This window comes from Hemitrygon akajei, chromosome 5 (genome assembly GCF_048418815.1).
Source record: "Hemitrygon akajei chromosome 5, sHemAka1.3, whole genome shotgun sequence".
NCBI classification, from domain to species: domain Eukaryota; kingdom Metazoa; phylum Chordata; class Chondrichthyes; order Myliobatiformes; family Dasyatidae; genus Hemitrygon; species Hemitrygon akajei.
In genome coordinates this window covers 196,909,152-196,916,436 of record NC_133128.1, presented here as the reverse complement: position 1 = coordinate 196,916,436, position 7,285 = coordinate 196,909,152, and positions in this window count along the sequence as shown.

Below are 7,285 nucleotides of genomic sequence, written 5' to 3'. Positions count from 1 at the left end.
ACCATATACGTAAAGTATGTTTAACTATCGGATTGTCAATTCGTTTCTGCAATTTAGAAAGAGCAAAGGGAAGAGAAGACCCTAAAATAGAACCCAATGAAAATCCTTGTACAGATTTAGTTTCCAGGTTTACCCAATAAGGGCTAAAAGATAAATCCCAATCCTTTAACCAACATATCAAATATCGGATATTAATTGCCCAATAATAAAATCTAAAATTAGGCAATGCCAATCCACCTTCCTTCCCTGCCTTCTGTAAATATTTTTTTACCTAATCTAGGATTTTTATTCTGCCATATATATGAGGAAATTTTTGAATCAACATTAGCAAAAAAAAGATTTCAGAATAAAAATTGGTACCGCTTGAAATATATATAAAAACTTGGGTAAAATAATCATCTTAATAGCATTAATCCGACCTATCAGAGATAAAGATAATGGTGACCATTTAGTGAACAAACACGTAATCTGATCAATTAAGGGTAAATAATTAACCTTAAGTAACTCATAATTTTTTGTAATTTTAATCCCCAAGTATATAAAAGAGTCATTAACTAATTTTAAAGGTAAACTTCCATAAATTGGAACCTGTCTATTTAAAGGAAACAATTCACTCTTATTAAGATTTAATTTATACCCGGAAAAATTACTAAATTGAGCCAACAATGATATAACTACAGGAATGGATTTCTCAGGATCAGAAATATATACCGTAGATTCCGGACTACAGAGCGCACCTGATTATTAGCCGCTGGCTCTAATTTTAGAAATAAAATCAATTTTTTAATTGTAAAGGCCGCACCGGATTTTAGGCCGCACCGCTACTTTTAAATATACATACGTATCGGTAACACAAATTACGTTGCATATACTTTTTTACTGAACAGCACGAACAACATTCCAATATCTCCTAGCGACTGGTAAAAATATATATATTGCAGCCTACCAGGAAAAGTTATTGATCGACTTTAACTTAAAAGCAGCGTTTTCGATCGGGTCTAATCGGGTCTGACGCTTGCGCAATGCGCTCGGGTCTAATCGGGTCTGACGCTTGCGCATTGCGATCGGGTCTAATCGGGTCTGACGCTTGCGCAATGCGCTCGGGTCTAATCGGGTCTGACGCTTGCGCATTGCGATCGGGTCTAATCGGGTCTGACGCTTGCGCAATGCGCTCGGGTCTAATCGGGTCTGACACGCTTGCGCAATGCGATCGGGTCTAATCGGGTCTGACGCTTGCGCAATGCGCTCGGGTCTAATCGGGTCTGACGCTTGCGCATTGCGATCGGGTCTAATCGGGTCTGACACGCTTGCGCAATGCGATCGGGTCTAATCGGGTCTGACGCTTGCGCAATGCGCTCGGGTCTAATCGGGTCTGACGCTTGCGCATTGCGATCGGGTCTAATCGGGTCTGACGCTTGCGCAATGCGCTCGGGTCTAATCGGGTCTGACGCTTGCGCATTGCGATCGGGTCTAATCGGGTCTGACGCGCTCGGGTCTTGCTTCGAGTATTTTCCATGTTGATGAGGGTGAGTACAAATGACTGATTTACAATAATTTAATTGTGAAAGTGCGCTTGATTTATCGTACAATTTCATTGGACCTCTGTGAACTACTCATCAATTTTATTGGTCTACTGTTACAAGGCAAAATGTTTACGAGGCGGCATGAAAAAAAAACCATGTATTAGCCGCTCTGGATTATAGGCCGCAGAGTTCAAAGCTGTTCAAAATGTGGGAAAAAAGTAGCGGCTTATAATCCGGAATCTACGGTAATAATAAATCATCTGCGTATAATGATAACTTATGTATATCCATCCCACGAGTAATGCCAAAAATGTTCGGTGATTCTCTAATAGCAATTGCCAAAGGTTCTATAGCAATACCAAATAATAATGGACTAAGAGGACAGCCTTGCCTGGTACCCCGAAATAAATGAAAAAGGGGAGATCTTTGATTGTTAGTAAAGACCGAGGCTACTGGAGTATGATATATCAGTTTAATCCAGGATATGAATGTCGGACTAAAATTAAACTTCTCAAGCACAGTAAATAAGTATGGCCATTCAACTCTATCAAATGCTTTCTCTGCATCTAATGAAATGACACATTCTGAGGTGCTATGTGAAGGAGTATAAACAATATTCAATAATCTCCTAATATTGAAAAAATAGCGATTTTTAATAAAACCAGTTTGATCTTCCGAAATAATTTGAGGTAATACCTTCTCCAGCCTGGACGCCAGTAACTTGGAAAAGATCTTGAAATCTACATTCAATAAGGATATTGGTCTATAGGATACACAGTCAGTAGGGTCTTTATCTTTTTTCAATATTAAAGAAATGGAAGCTCTATAAAAAGATTGTGGCAGTTTACCCAATCTAACTGCTTCTTCAAAAACGTTGCATAACCAAGGAGGAAGAGTAGAGGAAAAACACTTAAAAAATTCCATTGTATACCCATCTGGACCTGGTGCTTTCGCAGAATTCATAGAGGAAATAACCCCTTTAATTTCTGCATCCGTAATAGGAGTTTCTAATATTGAAAGATCATCTAATGATAATTTTGGGAAAATTCAATTTCCCAAGAAAATCATGCATGGTATTATGATCATGAGGGAATTCAGAATGATACAGGGAAGTACAAAAATCTTGAAAAGATTTATCTCATCATGGTTAACTGTCAATTCACCATTCTGTTGACGAATCTTAATAATTTGACATTTAACCAAAGCATTCTTCAATTGATTAGCTAACAGTTTACCCGATTTATCACTATGTATATAAAAATCAGATCTGGTTTTCATTAATTGATTTTCAATTGAAGATGTAAGTAATAAACTGTGTTCCATTTGAAGTTCAACCCTTTGTTTGTAAAGCTCCTTACTAGGACCAGTCGAATATTTCTTGTCAATTTCTTTAATTTTATCAACCAATAAAAGAGTTTCCTTCTTAATACGTTTTCTCAAACCAACGGAACAGGAGATAATCTGTCCACGTATATATGCTTTAAAAGTGTCCCAAAGTGTTCCGCAAGAAATGTCATCCGTGGAATTAGTTGAAAAGAAGAAATCGATCTGTTCCTTCATAAATTTAATGAAATCCGGATCTTGCAGTAAGGTAGAATCAAATCGCCATTGCCTAATACTAGAAGCTGTATCCATTAATTTAATAGAAAGTTTCAATGGAGCATGATCAGAGATGGCTATAATGTCATAATTACAACCAATTACAGATGGAATAAAACGAGAGTCAATGAAAAAATAGTCAATTCTCGAGTAAGAATGATAAACATGTGAGAAAAATGAAAACTCTTTGTCCTTAGAATGCCAAAATCTCCAAATATCGAAAATTCCACATGTCAGTCAAAAAAAGAATTAATGTAAGTGGCCGACTTATTAGGTAAAGTCTGAGTGGATATAGATCTGTCCAACAAAGGATTTAAACAACAATTAAAGTCACCACCCATTATTAACATATTTACTTCTCTACCTAATCTAAATGAATATAAGGACTTAAAAAAAATCGGGATAATCCACATTTGGAGCATAAACATTAACCATAGCAACCTTTTTGTTAAAAAGTAACCCAGTAATTAACAAAAATCTGGCATTCGGATTCGAAATAATATCGTGTTGGACAAATGTAATAGGAGTCAATAAAAATTGAAACTCCTTTTACTTTGGCATTCGAATTCGAATGGTACTGTTGATCCCTCCAAAACCTAAAAAAACATTGATTGTCCTCTTTCTTCACATGAGTTTCTTGCACAAAAATAATATGTGCATTCAGTCTTTGGAATACTTTGAATATCTTTTTCCGTTTAATCGGATGGTTTAAACCATTAGTATTCCAAGAAACAAAATTAATGGTCTGAGCCATATTTCTAAAATCAACCCTGTGGTATATAAAGAGTTAACCAAATTATGAACTCATGTACCCAGAAGAGGAACAAAAAATAAGGGGCGGACCCGGAAGTGACGACACCGCGGACATTTTAGTAGTTTAAAATCAGCCCAAATGAAAAAACTAAAAAAAACTAATAAAAAGAGCAATAGAGTTAGAAAGGAATCCCCCACCTCCCACCCATGAAAAAAAAAAGCCCTTCCTGAGCCTGGAGGAGGCCAGGAAAAAAAAGGAATGATACTAAATCTACCCCCGTATCACCAGAAGGCAACTCCAAATATATAGAGGAAAAAAGAGATCCACCCAAACTCCAAAAAAGTAATTAACACTATACTAAAACTTCTTAATATAATTGCTAGTAAAAAAAAAACCAAAAAGAATATAAACACTAGTAACTTATAAATCGGGTTAAAACCCAAACAAAAAAAAGTTAAAATGTGAGAAGAAATGCATTATAGGAAGACGAGAGAAAAAAAAATGGCGAAATCAAAAAAAAAGCAAGAAATATTTTAGAGAAGAAACTGCCATCTTAGTCACACAAAAAATGAAAAGGATATATATCAAACCGTTAAAAAAAAATTCACCTTCAAAGGATTAATAATAATGACCAAAAATAAAGTACAATGGTAAATTTAAGTAAATTTAAAAGATTAGTATGTCAAAAAAAAACTTTAATTAGAATATAAAATGTAGAATAAACCTACACCAATAGCCAGAAACAAAATCTGGTTTTGGAAACAAAAACTATCTTGTAACAATCAAAATCACTCATTTATTAGAAACGAGAGTCCAAAGCAGTAGGATAATTCTCATCCAGAAAGCTTCGAGCTTCAGATGTGGAGAGAAAAACACGCCGTGGTGCATTCGGAAGCGAGATTCTAAGTTTCGCAGGGTATAAAAGCGCTGGTTTTAGATTTTTCTCATAACATTCGGACATCAGAGGTTTAAAAAGGAGCCTTGCCTTCATTACTTCTGGGCTAAAATCCTCCACTAATCGGAATTGGAATCTTTAAATTTAACCATCCCTAAATGCCGAGCCACACAAATAAGTTGCTCTTTGACATGCACATAATGAAATCGAACAATTACAACAGGTGGTTTAGATGAAGAACTTGATGATCGGCGCATAATTCTGTGGGTGCGATCAAGTAACAGAGGACTGTCTGGAAATACAGAAGGGAACCCATCCTTTAAAAGTTGAGCAAAATACTTCGAGGGGTCCTCTTGTTCGATACCTTCCGGGAGACCAAGTATGCGTAAGTTCTGCCTTCTGGACCGATTTTCAAAGTCGACACACTTGGCTTTAAGTGCTTCCACCTGTTTAATCGTCAAAGATAATTTCTGCTCCAGTTTTTCGATTATCAAGTCTCGCTTCCGAGCCTCCTCTTGCAAAGTTGCGATTAGAGTTTGCTGCTGCTTAACTACTAAAATCAGTCTTATCCATAGAATCCTGGAAAGCTTTTAGATCTTGTTTGAAAGTTTGTCGTTGTTCTTTAAATTTTTCATTTAAGAGCTCCAATAACATATCATAAGTCAATTCAGTACGCTTAGGATCGGTCTTTTTTTTCTTTCCGTTGCCGTTAGGATCTTTCCCAGGGTCTCGCCCTTTAGATCTTAAAGCCATTTCTGTACTCATTTCTTCAAAATTCACAGTACACTCTTAAAGATAAGTCCAAAAAAGTAGCAAGAATCTTTTGTTGTAGGTAAAAGTAAGTTAAGGGTGATCACAGGTTAAAAAAAGTAAAGGTTATGGAGCGAATCTGAAACAGTACCCACTCCATGAGCATCTCCTGGTGACTCTCCCCCAACAGTATCCAAAATATATCTGTTTAGGAGGGAGATGACCTCAGGGGACTCCTGCACTACCTGCCTACTGCTACGCTGTCTAGTGGCCACCCCTTCCCTTTCTGCCTGTGTAGCCTTTGCCAAAGTAAAAGCAAAAGAAAGGTCATTAGGAAGGAAAAGATGAGCAAAATCAATAAAGCCAAAGCTAGTGGGAAGATAGGGGACTGGGAACCTTTTAAAAACTTTCAGAAGGAAACTAAGAAGGTCATTAGCAAATTATGAAAGGAAGCTGGCGACTAATATCAAAGAAGATACTAAAACTTTATTAGATAGATAGATAGATAGATACTTTATTCATCCCCATGGGGAAATTCAACTTTTTTTCCAATGTCCCATACACTTGTTGTAGCAGAACTAATTACATACAATACTTAACTCAGTAAAAAAAAATATGATATGCATCTAAATCACCATCTCAAAAAGCATTAATAATAGCTTTTAAAAAGTTCTTAAGTCCTGGCGGTAGAATTGTAAAGCCTAATGGCATTGGGGAGTATTGACCTCTTCATCCTGTCTGAGGAGCATTGCATCGATAGTAACCTGTCGCTGAAACTGCTTCTCTGTCTCTGGATGGTGCTATGTAGAGGATGTTCAGAGTTATCCATAATTGACCGTAGCCTACTCAGCGCCCTTCGCTCAGCTACCGATGTTAAACTCTCCAGTACTTTGCCCACGACAGAGCCCGCCTTCCTTACCAGCTTATTAAGACGTGAGGCGTCCCTCTTCTTAATGCTTCCTCCCCAACACGCCACCACAAAGAAGTGGGCGCTCTCCACAACTGACCTATAGAACATCTTCAGCATCTCACTACAGACATTGAATGACGCCAACCTTCTTAGGAAGTACAGTCGACTCTGTGCCTTCCTGCACAAGGCATCTGTGTTGGCAGTCCAGTCTAGCTTCTCGTCTAACTGTACTCCCAGTTAAGTATATGTAGCCCCTTGGTAAGCCTCAGTTTGGCGGGGCCAAAAGCTGCTCCCCCTAGATGGAAGCAAGCTGAGCGAGCCTAAGGCGTGCCAGGAGGCTACATATATAAAGGGTAAAAGAGTTGAGGGTAGATACAGGACCAATAGAAAATGACGCTGGAGTTGTTGTAATGAGAGACACCGAGAAGGCAGAGGAACTGAATGCATATTTTGCATTGGTCTTCACAGTGGAAGACATCTGCAGTATACTGGACATTCAAGAGTGTCAAGGAAGTGAAGTAGGTGCAGTGAAAATTACGACTGAGGTGGTGTTCAGGAAGCTTAATGGTCTGAGGGTAGATAAATCTCCTGAACCTGATGGAATGCATCCTCTGGTTCTGAAGGGAGTAGCTGGAGAGATTGTGGAAAGATTAACAATAATCTTTCAAGTATCGATGGATTCTGGCATTGTACCAGATGACTGGAAAATTGCAAATGTTATTCCGCTATTTAAGAAGGGTGGGAGGCAGCAGAAAGTAAACTATAGACCTGTTAGCCTGACATCAGTGGTTGGGAAGTTGGTGGAATCAATTGGAATCAGATTACGTTGAACCTGGAGGCACATGACAAGATAG